This window comes from Spermophilus citellus, assembly GCF_964194105.1.
Source record: "Spermophilus citellus genome assembly, chromosome: 7".
In the NCBI taxonomy this organism is placed as follows: Eukaryota; Metazoa; Chordata; class Mammalia; order Rodentia; family Sciuridae; genus Spermophilus; species Spermophilus citellus.
In genome coordinates, this window is record NC_138188.1 from 153,439,726 (window position 1) to 153,457,413 (window position 17,688).

General features: G+C 44.7%; 1 protein-coding gene across 3 annotated transcripts in view; it reads right to left on the reverse strand.

Annotated features, from left to right (window-relative positions):
* Positions 1-17,688, reverse strand: part of TIAM1 (TIAM Rac1 associated GEF 1) — a 366,345-nt gene that overhangs the window by 171,504 nt on the left and 177,153 nt on the right. For 2 of the 3 annotated variants that reach the window (XM_081302880.1, XM_081302878.1), the window contains one exon: positions 10,549-10,724. The gene's annotated coding sequence lies outside the window, so the exon portion shown is untranslated. Of the gene's footprint in view, positions 1-10,548; positions 10,725-15,103; positions 15,218-17,688 lie in introns of those variants that run through there. The other variant, XM_081302879.1, reaches the window with a different exon arrangement.

Below are 17,688 nucleotides of genomic sequence, written 5' to 3' on the forward strand. Positions count from 1 at the left end.
CAATACCTCATTTGCCAGAAAGACATGGCTCTTTCCTGCCTTTCTATTGTCCCAGCTTATCAGGGAGGCTGTCTGGGGGAGAGTCTTAAAGTAAAGGGGCTCTTCTGGCTGTTCATGAAAATTACCTATAACCAGATGGATGGACAGCAGAGATTTCAGAAGGAACGTTCTACCTCTCTGCATACCAAACCAAAAAAGATGGACAGGAAACCAAACAGCCTTCATCAGTCTTCAGTCCACACCGTGAGACTCCACAGAATTCCCAAGAATGCACTGGACAGAAAGAAGCCCTCTGCAGTAATGATGCTGTAAAGCTGGGGCAAGTCGCTGGCATCCCGGGAGATTCCCCTCTCCCTGCAGATGTGCCTGATAATGCACTTCCCACCAGGTAACACAGTCGCACTGGACTGCAGATGCTAGATGAAAGGCCACAGTGAAACGCAACACGCTAGTTACCGTGCTGGCCCAGAGGCGGTCCCTCCAAGTCCTTCCCAGTGGTGATTAAAGAAATTGCCCTCCATCCCTTCCCTACCTTCCAGTGATGTGAGGCTTAATTAATATGCACTTGGGGTTTTAAGATCCCTAGATGAAAAAGGGACCAGATGTGAAAGTTATTATTATTTTGTTCAAAGGACACTGGTCTACTAACATCTGTGGACAAGTTTACCACACACCACTTAAAACAGACTAACAGGGTCAACGCCAAAAAGTTCAGGTTTGAGTTTTTTAAAGTCTCCGAGATCCACCACATGTGTTCGGGCCATGATTCAACATGCGGCTCTGCCAGAACTAAAGCTCTCAATGAGCAACAACCAGCAGCCCACACCAAAAAGGAGTGTGGAATCTGATCAGAGGCGAGGCAGGTGCTCGGAGAGGCGCAACAGCTAAGTGCAGGAAGGAGGGATTTTCCATTTGGAAAATAAATGAAACATCAGGCTGCAAGAACCCTAAATTATCTTCAAGCATTTTTCAGCCCCCCCCCCCGAACTTGTTATAGAATTCTTTTCCCATCAACCACGAGGAAAGGGATTTATGCCTAGAGAAGCTGAAAAGACTTGTTAATAAAGACCCAAGAGCACCAGCAGGATCCAGGTTGTGTGTGTAATAACAAAGTCTAATCAACGCTCAGACACAAGGACTACAGGGAGCACAAGTCCCAAGGAGAAAGTTATTTGGCCTGCCTGCAACACATGATCGCCAAGAGAGGCTGTTAAAACCTAAATCAGGTCCCCACCCTGACCTCCGCCCTCTGAAGATTTCCACTATGCCAGGATCGCCCCTGACCACACTCTGTCATCCACAGCTCCTTGACCTTCCCTTTGCTCTTTCCACCCGAGGGCCACAGTGATACTGCAGATAGGCCAGGCCCAGCCCCTGCCTTCTGTTACCAGAAAACTCGCTCCCCAAACCGTTTGCCATCTTTGCTACAAGGTCACCCATTCTGGGGCCTCCCTAAACCCAACACTGGCTTCACTGTCCTGTTGGCAATGCTCACCCTCCAGCCTGGAGAAGTGGTAACTACTTGCTTACTGTCCACCCTCCTCCACCATATTGGCAGTTACTTGAGGTCAGGGCAGGGATTCTTCTTAGTCTTTACTCACTATTTATGCCCCACTGCCAGAAACGGTGCATGACACGAGAGAAGCACTCAATAAACACCGGTGAAGAATATGGATGCTGGCTTCAAAAAGTAAAAGATAACCCTCAGGAAAACACACAAAGATAAACTTCCCGAAAATTTTGCATGATTCCTCATTTCCATGCTCATGTGCCCTGTGCCTAGAGAACCCTGGCAAGTCCTCATGGGAAGAGAAAGAGAAAAGACAGAATTTAGCCAAGTTGGGCAGAAAGCACGGGATGTACCCCAGTCCCACGTGGACAACCTCCCCTGCTGTCAACATCCTCCCCTAGAGCGGACACCTGTTACAAGACAGTACCCTGATGCATCACTATCAACTGGCCCCTCGTTTACAAGGGTTCACTCTTGGAGTTGCATATCCCCTGGGCTTGCACACGAATACTGACTTGTGTCCACCAACCTATGGTACCAAATAGAGGCGGTGCCTCCCTACCCTGGAGACCCTCCTGCACTCCATCTACCCATCCCTCCGGCCCCCGGGCCCCTGACAACCACACTGAACAGTCCTCCACAGCTTTTCACAGTTTGGCAGTTCTTTTGTTTTCAGCACTGAAGAATAGCCTATTGTATGAATGAAGGTCTCCATTCCCTACAGAAGGACATCATCTCAGTTGCTTCCAAGTTTTAGCAATTATGAGTAAAGCTGCGGTAAACATCCGCGCAGGTTGTGGTATGGAGCTTTGTGTAGGAAAGACACAGGGAGATGTCGAGAACGAACTGAGTGAGTTAAACACAAAATAGCTTCAGATTCTCTAGAAAAGCACCTCTTTCTAAGAACACTTTTGACAAATTAAATTTGGCAAAGAAGTCTCATTTTAGTTTTATACATGAACGAATCCATCACAATCGCTGTTTTTTTTTTCTCAAGCACTTCAAATGGGTTTGTAAACTCTGAAGCATAAAATGTGACCTGATTTTTTTTTCTACTACTAAATACAACATGTCTGCAAAACCCTTATCACACTTCGTCTGTTTCCCGATTGGTCCCACTAACCTGTGTGGGCTGGGAGGAACTCCACCATGGCTGCCATGTTTTTAAGGCAGGTGCTAAAAAAATTGCTCAGTGACAAACACATTTCAGACATGCAACCAAGCGGTCCACTAAGATTATGACAAATTTTAAAACAAAGATGCCTACATGCCTCTGGACACAGGTGTAGATATGAATTAGTAAAGTAAGTGGGCTGGGGACATAGGTCAGTTGGTAGAGTGCTTGCCTAGCATGTACAAGGCCCTGGGTTCAATCCCCAGCACAACCAAAAAGAGAGAGAGAGAGAGAGAAGGAAAGTAAGCATTCATTTCACCAATCATGTCTCAAAATCGACATATTAATGATTGTGCAAAAGTCACAAAAATAGGTCTGCTTGCCTAGCACGCGGAAGGCCCTAGGGGTGATCCCCAGCAATGCAAAGAAGAAGAAAAAAAAAAGACACAAAAATGTAGGCATCCCAAGTCATATGGGCCACCACCTCTTGGAAAGGTGTGGCCTACCATATCAGAAACAGACTTCAGGCCTCGGCGCCAAACTGATCTAAGAACCATTAGCCACAACAGCTCTCAGAATGATGTCCAACAGCCCGGTCCTTTTTTTTAAAAAAAAAAAAAAAGAAGGATGCACCAAAAGAAGCCATCTCTCAACAATTCCCAAAGTGAAAACACATTCCCAGGATGGAGCCCCTCAGCTACCAAGTGCCCAGCAGAGAACCCCAGGTAGGCCAACCCCTTTAAATATCAGAGCTAAAAGTGCATAGAAGACTTGCCTTCACAATGCTGTACTCCTGAACATACCACAGTCTCAGCATCCCTGGGCATCCCCACCCATCCCCAGTTGTGAGTCAAAAAGAAGACTGCGGAGGAAGCCCAGGGCCAAGTACACAGGATCACGTAAATGGTCGTGTTTGCAAGATTTCAGTGTAATTCCAAATGACATAAGAAGAAGCAGGCTATCAAACTCTAAATTCTGATGTGATACCTTTTTGAGAAAAGGGAAACACTGAACATTCGGGCCTGTTTTTGTTTTGTTTTGTTTTTGTTTTCTTTTAACTACAAGATCCCAATGAAAACATTAGCCACAGATAATGTATCTAATTGCTGAAAGAAAGCAAGCATGCTCTCGGATGTATCCCTCATCTGACTAGCAACAAAATGGTGTTATTTTCCCATTTTGTTTAATTTCTCTCCTGCTGAAAATTACTTCCAGATCCTAGGTTTTCTTTAGTTTCCGCTTTCATCCTACATGAAATCCCCTACTCCTTGAGGAAAGAGGAAAAAGAAAACACAATCACGTAATAACATCATACTTTAAGTGTAACAAGAAAAATATAAAATCCAGCTGTAAAACCTGGGTCTGAAACAAATAAATAAATAAGAGGTGTGTAGGGTTCAATCCCCAGCACCATATTAAAAAAAAAAAAAAGATGTATATAAATAACAGGGTTACTATTGAGCAAAGAGTTGAGTCTTGACATATAATATCCCTCTTCAGGCCTTGGCTTCTGTGTTAAGGGAAACTTTTATGCCTTACAAGGGCCCCAAGGACGTGACTGGCAGCCCTGGGGGGTCAGCCAGGAAAGCCCAGGATGAGAAGGTGACTCTCCTGACTTCTTTCTTGACCACACTGCCTGCTCTCTTTCATATTTTATTAAATAAACACCAACTGGCAAACACTTTATTTAAACATAAATGACTGAGCTTAATAAATATCCTCATTCATCTCATTAAAAAAAAAAAAAAAAGAAAGAAAGAAAGAACGAAAAGAAAGATTTTTTTAACCAGGAGAGAAAAATCATTCTGCTCTGTGAAGGAACAATTTCTAACAGAATCAACAGGGACACTAGAACCACCCAGAAAAAAAATGCTTAAACCACTACCAGGAAACAGAGTGATAAAACTCCTACACTCATATTCACACTGTTTATATGATCATTAAAATCACCCTCCAGAGTTTTTCCCTACATGTGTGTTGGATTGGACCTTTTCAAGACTAAATGGCCCATTATGTATCTGTACAAACTAGATTCCTCTAAACATTGAGAAAAAAACAAAGCAGAAATACTAAGAGTTCACACTGGTTGTTTGCCTAATAATTCTTAGAAAGAAATATAGCTGCTCCTTCTGAAGGACTTGTATGCCTCCAATAAATCCACTGTCAACTGAAAATACCGTAAGTCAAAAATGCATTTACTCCACCTGAGCTCCTGAACATCCAACCTGAGCAACCCAGCTTGCTGCAGAGTATCCTTATTTCTCCTCCTAATCGTATGGCTGAGCTGTGGTCACTGCCACGGCCTGGCACTGCAAAGAGAGGATCGTGCTGTGAAGGACCATACCAGAGAAGGATCCAATTCCAAATGCCCAAGTGCAACTTCTACTGAATGTGTATCACCTTTGCAACTCTGTAAAACTGAAAAGTCCTAAATCACCCTCACAATACTGGGACCCTCTGAACTACAGGTGGGCTGGCTGTTCACTCAGAAAGAAGGATCAGAAATTCAGAATCACAAAGGCTCAGGGTGCCAGACTGCCCCGCTGGGGGTGGCCAGGGAGGAGTGGTTAGGAGGACAGTGCTGGGGTGTCCACTCATCACCAGCACCTAGCTGTGTCGCCTGCGCTTCTCTCTACCTCAGTTTCCTCAGATATAAACTGGAACGATAGATTCTCACTGGATTATTGTGAAGATCAAATGTGCGCGTGGAAGTTGAGCATTTTGAACTGTTCCAGGCAGGGAAGGAGCTCTCGATGAGCAGAGAAAATAGCAATAATAGTATTAATACTTTTCCCATCTTTAACCCTCACGGTTCAATGGCTAATGTCCTGATGCTTCTCATTTATCACATTTCTAGTTTCTACTCTTGTTTGGCCCCTCTTAGCTCTTGTATACAGTAAGCTCTCTGCGGGAGAGTGAGCTCTGTGCCACATCTCACCACAACTCCCAGATACCTCCAAAGACACACAGCTACCAAGGAAGGGCTCACTGAAAGAACAAATTAATGATCTTCCCTCCACACTCCCCAATTAATATGAAGCAAAGCAACTAAATGTCGCTCTGTTAATTTGACCTGTTAGGACTTCTGTAAATGCATTAGAAAAAATAAATAGCAACAGTTATTACCCCGAGGCTAGAATAAGAAAAGCTCTGAGTGGACTCTCCTGGTTTTAGCTCTTCCTCATTAGCTGGACTTTATACTTGGGTTTCAGGGAGGCAGCTGCAACCAGTTCCTTCCTCCGTTGTGCCCCCAAAGGCTACAACCACAAAAACCCACTCCATTGTCAAACTCGTGCTATTCCCTTCAGGAAGGTTTCTGCTGCCCCTCACCATCCCTGTCTGGGTGCTGTTCTTCATTATCTCACTTCCTTTTTCCATCAAAGCCTTCCAGCCTCATTACACAGATTGATGCTGTTTGAACAGCAGAGAATCCCAGAGAGAAGGGCACCTACCGCTCTCTCTGGATTCCCCAGGGACATCAGGTGGCTTCTCTGGAGCCTTGAGCAAAACCACCCCAGGCCTCTGGAATTTTTTTCTTGCCCCAGCTCTCAAAGTAATGATCTACAGCCCATCACTCCCCACACCAACCCCCACGCAGTTCATTCACATTCCCATAAGAAAACCAAACTCTGCAGAGCATCAATTAGCAGCAGAGAGGAAAGGCAGTGTTTTGAGCAGGCTGGCTCCTTCCCAAGCTAAACACACTTATGTAAATCTGACTGTATGGCTGCCCGGCCTGCCTACATGTACCAGGGCGCCCAGCTTTTCCGGAGTTAAGCTTTTGTTTACCCACTGTCGAGTGGGTATCTCCCAGGCAGCCTCTCCTCCTCCTGTGGAGCCTGGCTGCAACCACCCGACCTCCCACCCAGGCAACCAAATGTGACATCAAAGGAGCCCCCGGAATGGCCATCTGTCCCTGCCACGCCAATGTTTATGCAATGTGGGCAGCAGAGGAACAGGTCAGGGGAAGGCCCAAGGGTATCCTGTAGCATCAGACCCAAAGCACCAACACCCCAGACCGAATGTGCCACAGAGCAGGAAGGCCAGGGTCCTCAGTCTAGCTGGAGGGTCTCCTGCTTCAAAAAAGAAGACATCTCCATCTAATTCTCTCTGTTCATATCCAGAACCAAAGGCCAACAAGCTTAGAGATAGTCATGGGTTTAGAAGTCATAGAAAATGCAGTTCAAACACAGAGACAGCTAGCAATTAGAGAAATGCAAATTAAAACTACACTGAGATTTCATCTCACTCCAGTCAAAATGGCAATTATCAAGAATACAAGTAACAATAAATATTGGCAAAGATGTGGGGGAAAAGGTCCACTCATACAATTGCTGGTGGGACTGCAAATTGGTTCAGCCAATATGGAAAGCAGTATGGAGATTCTTTGGAAAACTAGGAATGGAACCACCATTTCACCCAGCTATCCCACTCCTTGGTTTATACCCAAAGGACTCAAAATTAGCATACTACAGTGACACAGCCACATCAAGATTTACAGCAGCTCAATTCACAATAGCTAAACTAAGGAACCAACCTAGATGCCCTTTATCAGCGAATGGATTTAAAAACTGTGGTACATAAACACAATGAAATATTACTCACCCTTAAATAAGAATGAAATTATGGCATTGGCAGTAAAGGGATGGCACTAGAGACTATCATGCTAAGTGAAATAAGCCAATTCCAAAAAATCAAAGGCCAAATGTTCTCTTCAATATGTGAATACTAATACACAATAAGGTGGGGGATCGGGGAGTGGGAAAGAACAGAAGTACTTTGGATTAGACAAAGGGGAATGAAGGGAAGGGAGAGAAGATAGGAAGAGGAAAGACAGTAGAGTGAACCAGACATAACTTCCCTGTGTTCAAATATGAATACACGACCAGTATAACTCCACATCATGTATAACCACAGGAATGGGAAGTCACACTCCATGTATGTATAATATGTCAAAATAGATTCTACTATCATGTATAACTAAAAAGAACAAGTAAAGGAAGAAAGAAGAGAAGGAGGAAAAGAAACAGAAGCGGCACAATGTGGTCAGCTGGACTCAGGAGAGAGAATACGCACGTGCTAGACAGGTGTGAGGTGTGGTCATGCACATCCACTCTCCACATCCATTTCGACCAACTCAGATTGCAGATATTCATAAAGTATGCAGAAAAAGAAATGCATCTGTACTGAACACATACAAGCTTTTTTTTTTCTTGTTGTCATTCTCTAAACAACACAGTTTTTGACATTCTTTACATAACGTCTCTGTTGCGTCAGGTCTTAGAAGTCATCTAGAGATGATTTACAGTACACTGGAAGATGTACGTAGGTTAAAACAAACATTGCACCATTTTATATATTAGAGATTTGAACGTCCACATATTTTGATAACCAAGGGGGTCCTGGAACCAATCTCCCTCATACTGAGGAACACTGTATTATGTTGGAGAGTATTTGTTAGGAAGCCAAGTGCATAACAGGTGCTCTTTTCTTTTACACCCTCAGTCCCAGGCTAGCCCACTTTCTACAACCTTAGGATGGGAATAACCCAGTGGACACAATGTCCAAGTGGGCAGGAGCAGAAGGGGACTGCCGTGGACTGTGGGGGTCCTCAGCTGAAGCTCAGTACTGGCCCCGCTAAGGGATGTCTTTGTTACCCTCTGGGGTGGGGGGATGCTGGACGAGTTTCCCCTTCATTTCATTCGCATGGAACTTGTTCAACCTCGGCCCCAAGCATTGGAAGAGGATCCACATTATTCATCACATAAATCTGCTTCGACTCCCTCCAGGGAAGATGGCCTAACTCCCGTGCCTGACGCCAAGGGATGATACATCCACTCTATGATTCAGCTCCAACAGCTGCAGTGCGAAAATACACACAGGCTCACACCAAAATGGGATCACAACTCTCAGGTTTACCCTCACTTTTGTTTTTTAGTTTGGTTCTTTGGCCTCGTTATCTGCCTTCGTTCAGAGAACCTGGAAACAACCCTAACATTTTCTCTGGGCACCTCTGACCAGGCTTTAGTTGATCCCAAAAGATTCCCGAATGCTGGCTGTGGTACAAGGCACCGTGGCAGCTCTCAGGGATGTGCCACCCTGCTGGGGAAGGGAAGATATGGGAGACAATGTCGGACAGGTAACGCTGGTTCTGGGTAACAAGGACAGTGGGCTGCAACAGAGTAGGAAGACAGCAAGGAGCGGGTGGACGTGAGATGACCTTGAGGAGAAGTAAAACCTCAATCAGCAGAAAGCTGGTGGAAAGCTGCTCCCAGGAGAAACCCGGAAGGAGAGAGCCAGGGGAGTGAATCCACGAGGCTATCCAGCCACTCACGGAGCAAGCCTTCAGCCACAGTCCAAGGCAGACACTAGAATCCATGCTGAGGCAAATTTAAAGAGAAGGGCGAGCAGCCCACTGGAGGAACACCCTGGAACACACTGGTTAAGTGAACAGGCTTCCTGGATTCAGATCCTAGCTGCCCCCACCCCCACTTCCCAACTCAGTTGCTCTGGACAAGTTACCTAAGCCAGGTGAGAAGTCGTGTTTACCTGGCCTATTAGGAAGCGTTTCCAGAGAAAACAGTTGGGATGGGAGGTGGGTGGGACACTGGACGGAAGGAAGTCACAGGGGCTCCTTGGAGACAGGACTGGTGAACCCTTGGAGTCCTCCTGGAATATGTGCATCCTCCTCATGGTTAAACCTTACTAAGGATGCCCTGGGGGTACAAGGATTCCCAGACACTTGGTCAAAGGGGACCCAACTCCTGAGGCCAGTGCTCCTGGGGTGAGAAAAGAGAAGCAGGGGTGGGGGACAAAGGGAATCCCAGGGGCAGGGACAAGAACATAGAGAGCATGTGCTAAGAAGAGTCCTCTATCAGCCACTGTGAGCATTCAGAGAGGAGTGGCCAGGGCTGGGCTCTGCAGTCTGGCAGGCAGAGCAACAGGCAACAGGCAAGACTGGAGGAACAAGTTGTAGCAGGATCCCTGAGCAGGGCCTGGAATGCTGGGTGGGAAAGCTCAGAAGCTGCGGGCGTCAGGCCTCAGAAGGATCTGCTGCGATTCTGGCTCCTATTTTGTGTAAAGTCTGAGCCAACCAGCATTTTACCAAAACCTGGTTCATGTCAAATAATGCCTCAATATACACCATTAATAAGGTTGGTGGGTACGTTCATGGGAGGCAGGCAAAGTTGAAGAGAATAGCAACTTCTTAGAGCCTGAAGTCCCCTTGGGTCTAAATCATTCTCCCCCTGTGAAGTAAGTGGGTGATGTCACTATCCCCATTCACAGAAGGGAAACTCGAGTAAGCACAGCCCTTTCTGCTAGACTCCGGAGGAAGTGGAGAAGATCTCTTCACAGTGTCTTTCTCCTTGGAAGTGACTGTGAAAACACTTTTTATCCCTTGGTCCTTTCTGCAGAAAACCCCAGGCTTATTCTGCAATGAAAAGGTCTAGTTTGACCACAGCAATGAAACTCCCATGAATGTTCCACTTTACCCAAACCCACTTTGCAGGGGAGATAAAGGTTCACCCTCTCTCATTAAAAATAGCATGCGCCCACATGCAAAAGCCCCTCAGCAAGCTCCTTCTGATGCCAAGTTTCCCCCACTGCAGTCCATTTCATTCCTTCTTCCTCTTTCCTAGTATCATGGATACAGGCAAAAGAGAAGTCAGGAAGACAAAGGTAGGAAATTACCCTCTGAAGTCTCCAAAACAATATCACCATAGCAACGACCCAACAAGAATGGACCCCCCAAGCACCAGAAGGTTCCCAGGAAACAAACTTCAAAGTCTCAGACTGCAAGAAAGGAGAATCATCAACCTCTCCTCCCACCAAGACAAGTCACCAGTAATGAACTTCCAACTGTCCTGAAAAACTTTAAAAGTTGCAAGCTTCATTCCCCAGGCTTCTGCAATGCCACACTTACCCCATCCCAAACAGAAGAGGCTTTGTCAAGATCTCCAAAGGTGCCATCTGCAGGGGCTGCTCACGTCGTAGGGGAGGGGCTGGAACTCAGAGTGTGATACTCATGGACTGACCCTCTTCCTCCTCCTCCTTGCTTTCAGGTCTAGAAAGGTGGGCCTCAGTGCACAGTGGTTCTACCTATAAGAGCAGACATAGGAAGAAAATGGGTTTCTGCATATTTCTAGAAATCACATGGTCACCTTCAGAAATATGAATAACAGAAAAGCACCTCACTTCTTGTGGATTCTCAATACTTCAGTATTTAGTACTAAATTTATATTTGAATACGCAAGTAGTTTTTTAATAGTCAAAGGCACTTACCAAGCCCTTGTGCCCTGGGGGCTTTGTGGAAAGCACCTTGGCAGTGGTCACTACTGCCCAACCAAATCTCATGATTTATGAAACTATCAGTGCATATGATTCTGAAGTCCTGAATGAAACCTTCAGTTCAGGACAAGGTCTCACATATCCACACAAACCATCAAATGAGTAGCACTCTCCAAAAGTGATACTCTCTTTCCCCAAAGTTTTACCAAATGAAAGCCACGCCACTAATTGTTTTCAAGCACCTGGGGTGGCTCTGCTGCAATACACCTGTGCAACTCCACCTCCTTGTCTAAACTCTCATAAAAGCATCAGCTAGAACAAAACAGCACCACTGGCCACAGTAGACAGGCCAGACCAGGTCCAGCTCCACAATCTGTCTTCTGTGAAAATAACCGCCCACTTAAGGCCCATTCCCTACTCAAAATGCAAAGCAAGTCTGGCTCCTTGGGCAGAGCCGCAAATGACTTTAGCAAAGCCCCCCAAAAGCAATCCAAGCCTCTGGCCAGCTCACCATCTCTTCCCATCTCCAGTTCACCCCTTTCAATATATTTGCTAAATAAGCATAAATGATACCATGTATTTACCAGGACCTTTCCACTGGATGAACCTGAGGAAGATAAATGGCTCAGGGTTGGGCCACTCCGTTCCTTCTTGAGGAACTACTGAGCAGGCAACTTCCTCAGCCCTCTGCTTTTGTCTCCCCTTCTTGGCTGCAAGTGTCAATCACAGTACTCAACTGTGGAATCTTTCCCAGTCTCTGGCAAGTTTAGAATTTGTACTCATTTCATTCCTACCTCTAAAGGTAAGAGAGGAAGAAAAAGCAGGAGGGAGGGAGGGAGGGAAGGAAAGAGAAACAGAGGAAAAGAAGGAAAAAGAAAGAAAGAGAGAGAGAGAGAAAGAGAGAAAGAAAGAGAGAAAGAAAGAGAGAAAGAAAGAAAGAAAGAAAGAAAGAAAGAAAGAAAGAAACGAAAAGAAGAGAAGAGAAGAGAAGAGAAGAGAAGAGAAGAGAAGAGAAGAGAAGAGAAGAGAAGAGAAGAGAAGAGAAGAACCAAGCAATGAGATGCTCAAGGAGGGAAGATGATCTGCAGAAAGAACAACAACAAAAATGTCTAGGAAGGTAAGCTAAAAATTGGAAGGAAAAAAATACAAGACTAGTTTCTCACCAGTCAACTATGAAAATATAGTGACCCTGGTAACCCCACTCACACCTAAGGAAGAGAGAGCAAATGGGGAGGGTAGTTTTTGTTTTACCCTATTACAGTAACTTTTCACTTTTCTGGAAGGAAGGCACTGAGAAAGGTGGTGAGGTTGGAGGAACAAGAAAGAACAGGGGGCAGAAAACAACGTAGTACAATTTATTAAGTGCCTACTATGTGCCAAATCACATGATAGGTGTTCTCCATGAATATTCATAGTGAAAAATCTCACAACAGCCCCCACAAGCAGTTTTCAGTATTTCCATCTCACAGTTGGGGACTATAAGTTCAGAGAGCTTAGGAAACTTTCTTGAGGCTACAAAGCTAAAGGCAGCAGAGCAAGAATTCTGGCCTTTCTGACTCTAGCATTCTTGATCTTATACTGTCACTTTCTCAGAAAGAAGTTGTTCTAAGAAAACTTTCAAATGCTCAGGCTCATGCATTAAATATGAACCAAAATGAAATGTTCTTCCCCAGTCATTATAGCAAATTTGTTCTGCTCCTGTACAAGGTAAATGTGTATTGTCAAGTGGGTTGAATGCACCCACAATTCACATTAAATTACCAGTAAGTCTCATGCATATTCTAGTTAGATGTTTCTAAAACAATTTCACAGGGTGTGCCCATGTGAATACACAAAACCCACTGTGGAACAATACAGTCCAAGGTGTATGATGCTCACAAACAGAAGGTATGTATGTTTTAATAAAAGTGAGAAACCATCTATGTCAAGACACAACGAGAAATACATAATATCTTCCTCCTTGCAGCTAAGGGACTCAGCTGCTGATTTTTGAAGGGTGTTTTAAAATCTTCTTTGACAGCATTCCACCAGGAATAATTTTTTTTAATTCATACAAACTCAGCTGGGTTTTTTGCTTCAGTTAAGATACAAACAAAAAACAAAGTTGGTTCTTCCAAAACACCAATAATGTTGATAACACACTAGCATGACTAATCAAGAAGAGATACCCAACTGAGGATGTAGCCCTGTGGTACAGTACCCGCCTAGCAATGTATAGGCCCTGGTATGATCCCTGACATCATAACAGAACAGGCACAAATAATGCCAGGAAGATAAAGAAAACAGTTCCACAGATGCTATGGTGTTTAAAAATATTATGAGAGGATATTATGCACAACTTTAAATCAATCAGTTTTAAACTTGACATGAACTGGAGAAATGCCTGTAAAAATTAGTTACTACAAAATAATTTTAGTGGTTCTATATCTATTAAATAAACACAATCCTTGAGTTAAAGGAAAAAAAAAAAATATCCAGAACTAAACTGGATCATTTACTGATAGGGGAGTGGGGACTAAGTGAAAAAATAATCAATACAATAAGTGTAGCTTTCTCCTACACCTATACCAGTATACAGGAGAATTAGCCCCAATTTCAGATGTATCTTCTAACAGTCCCAAGTAATAATATCTAAAAATCTCTCGTCTATGAATCATGTATTCCCCTTTCTCTAGCTAAGGATTAGTGTTCCATAAAACTCCATCTATTAGTCACTTTCAGCAGCTGGATCACAAGGTCATATCTGCTTGTCTTTCCTGTTGAGTAAGTGGCTAAGGGTTCCTTGGGGGTGAGAGAGTAAGCCACCAACTGCCTGTTAGCCTCAAGTTCACATCTACCTGCCCAGTCCTTCCTAGATGAGCTAGAACTTGGGCTCTAGCAGGTGTGAGAGCACTGGATTATTCACCTGTTGTTCTGCCTGAGTCAGGTCCAGTATGGTTTAAGAATAAATTTTGTTATAAATGTTATCTTTAATTTTAAAGACGCCAGAAAGTCCCCTCAAGCTGTGTCCTGACACGTAACATTCAAGTAGAGGTTAGCTAAGAAAGCCAGTCTATACCACTCTGAAATTAGGAAAATGATAAAATCAGGTACTAACCTCCTCCTCATTGGACTTGCCCTAGAACTGGAAGAGAAATCCTTATCAACTAAATATTTGGTTTGCTATAAATGTAAGACCTAGACATTTCTTCACCTTTGTTCCTTGCCCTAGAAGTAAGGCAGTTCTCTAAAACAAAATTTATGAAAGATTCGCTTACCAGAAACAGAACTGAAGCTCTAACTGGGGCTCCTGCTTACTAAGTGGTTGATCAGACACGAAATAAAGGAAACAGGTAGCAGCCCAAAAACCTCTATCAAACTCGGTGCAATGAGCAAACACCACACACACCAAAGGAAAAGCCCACAGATGCCTGGAAATAAAGCCTAAAGAAGGTTTGTGAGAAACTTTATTTGGGTCAAGTTTATTCTTTGTGGGGACATAGTCACCTGTAATGATCCAACCCCAGTGCCTGCCTCCTCCCATACTTCTTCTCAGCACCCCACCCAAAACTGACTTGGGCAACCAAGCTGAAGATAAACCAGCTGCCCCAGAAAAACAGACATTTAAAAAAAAAAAAAAAAAGTTCCAGATAAAGCAAACACCTCCACAGCCAGGAGACCTTAAGTCGGACTTTTTCAAATGCAAATCAATGAGAAACCAAAGCTCCCCACCCCCCTGTGCTGGTCCTCAGCCCTCCAATCCCAAGCCCCTGGGGGGGGGGGGGTATAGTCAACGACGTAGACCTGCAAATTACTCAAGCGCAGCGGAACAGCCCTGGGTAGGACGCATCCTTAGTGGGTGACTGGATCCCTCAACCTCCTTCCCGACCTCGAATCCCAAACGGGTGATCCTGGCTTTCAGAAGGCAAGGGGGACCGATGAAGCTCTCTCTTTCAAAGTCCCTTTACCACAGAGCCAGAATCAACACCGCGGCGGCGCCCGCAGCTCCCCGGCCACGCGCAGCGCCTGGGGGCGCAGCCTGGAGACGCGGCTCCCACCCCGCGCTCCGCGGCGCTCAGGTTCCCAGCCGCAGGTCACAGCTCGCAGCTCCCGCCTTCCCACCCTGCGGCAGATCCCCAAACCGCCGCTTCCCGAACACCCAACCCCGGGGATCGCCGGTGGAAATAATCGATTTTAAAATTGAAGCTCACCCCTGCTCAGCGAGGCGCACATGTCTTTCCAGTCTGGCTTCACGTCTCTCAAACTTCCAGTAACAGAAATGAGGAAGCAGCAGCCTTCCCCGGCTGGCTGGCGGAGGGAGTGGGTGTAACTTGTGAAGTTTCGTGCTACGATGAATCTGGTCATTTGGGTGTGTTGGAGCGGGCCGGTCGCTCCTCCCTCCCTCCTCCCACCCTCACCTCCTTCCTCCCCGCCTCCTTCTCCAATCCAATTCTCCCCTTTAGCGTTCCCAAAGCCAAGAACTCTGGGTGGCTGTCACTCAAGAGTCCCAGCGCCCAGCTCACAGCATCCTTGGGGGGAATTTACTTCTAACAGGTCTTAACCATTTTATGGTGAACCTGGTCATCGCGCGCAAAGCAGAAGTTCTGTCAGGTTTGATTTGTTGTTTGGTCTTTGTTTTCAGATTTGAGGGGCAGAGGTGCTTTTCTCCAGTACATGGCAAAGGAAGAAAAAATAAACAGCGCCTCTTAAGAATTTTAAAGGCTAGAAATATGAAATAACTAAGCCCTCTAAATGGTTCCCTTTACAGGCAGAAAAGAGGGTATTTATCAGATGGAGACCTAACTTCCAAACATCTGCCTAAAAAAGATTAGAGGACAAAAATGAAAAACCCAAACTTTTAACTGGCTATCTGTTCTTCAAAACCTAGCACGAAGTAGTTCAGATACGCAAAACTACATTTGAAAATAAAACAATAAAAACCCAAGTGCCCACCATGCTGCATAAAAAAAAATAAATTATCAACATAATTCAAGCTCTGTGTAAACTCCTCCCTGAAACACTTGCCTCTTCCCCATCCCCTAAAAAGAAAGTTGCCATATACTAGATTTTCTATGAGCAATTTTTAGATCACAATTTCTAAAGATTATAAAGGAAACATGGTCACTTCAAGTTCACCAAAAAGCATTCCAGCATGCCTGCTGGACTTGACCTTGGTTTCCAAACAGAAGTTTCATTATATAAAACTTTAAATGACCTCAGGTTACATGGAGCCTCAGGTGTCTGGTTAAAGAGAATGACAGAAATCACAGTATAGGAAAAACAGCAAATCTGGAGTGACAGGTGAGCAGCCCTTTCAGGAATGGCTGAAGCATTCATGGATGAAATTGATAGATTAATAAGGCATTATCATTTTATAAGGTCAATAGCTATGCCAAAAGCCAAGGATACAGACCCATGCTGCAAGGGGCTTTCCTCAAAGACACAAAAATAGAAACACAATAGTCACTAAAGAAGTCATAATGATTCAAACGCCAGCCCCAAGCTACAGGCTTTGAGCAATACTCAAATAAGGGAACTTTCAGGATGATAATAATCAGAATCAATATGGTCAAAATCATATGTATGTTTGGGGCAAGCCTGAATATAGCATGATTTTTACCACATTGATTCTGATCATTATTATCCTGAAAGTTCCCTTTGTTGAGTATTGCTCACAGTCTGTAACTATGGCTGGTGTTTCATATATCTATATGTATACACACACACACACACACACACACACACACACACAAGTGTGCGCGCACATAGGAAAAGATGCCTGTCCTGGCTCATCATTATATTCTTGGTAATTTGCATAAAGTTGGCATAAGTCAAAATTTAATAGATATTTAATAAATGAAAAAAGCAAACAAACAAAAGTGTGCCCATGAATACTTTGGAAGGAACAGAATGAAAAGAAGACTGTGTGGAAGCATGGAGCACTGGTCCTTAACCAGAAGTGATTTTGCCCCAGGGAACCTTTGGGGATATCGGAAATGCCTTTGGTTGTCACAACTTGAGGAGAAAGGAGGACTGCTGGCATCTGGTGGGTAAAAATCATGGGAGCTGCTAAACATCATACAGTACATAGGATGTTCCCCATAACAAAGAATGATCTGGCCACAAAGCCCATAGTGCTGCTGGTAAGAAACCCTAATGTGGAGGTCTCGTGATCAACTGCTGTTTCATTAAGTATTTCCTACAGCATTGTTAACATGACCAAAAGATTCTCTCTGGGGACTTAGAAAAATATGGACCAGCATTTCTTCTTCCTTTCCACCATGCAGCATTCGAAGGCTGAGAACCTTCTTGTGTGGGCTCAGAAGAAAGTGGATGCTGAGGCCAGAGGCGTTAAAGCATCCAGTGCTCTGGGGCATAGACTCAGCAGCCACAGCCAGGCATTCACCAAGGTAATAATGACCTGTGCTGAATTTGGATGAAAATAATCATGAAGGGGTGGGAGGGAGATGATGTAAAGCTAGGGTATCAGCTTCAGAATCAGAGATAGCACCACTGGGGGAGGAGACTTGGTGAGCAGGAAGAGACGGGAAGGTACAAAGACAAAGGCAGAGCTATCTCAGCCCTATCACTGACTTCTCCGTTAACAATCATGAGTCTACCCTGGAAATACTCAGAACAGGAAGACGTTTAATCTCATTGAGGCTTTTCGAAAAGAATGTTACAAATCACTTACAGGAAGAAGAGTGTGACTCTTAAGTCAACGTGTGAGAAGAGGCTTTCTGGTCTCATCATTACCTAAGAAATACCCCCTTTTTCGGGGGGTACTGGAGTACTG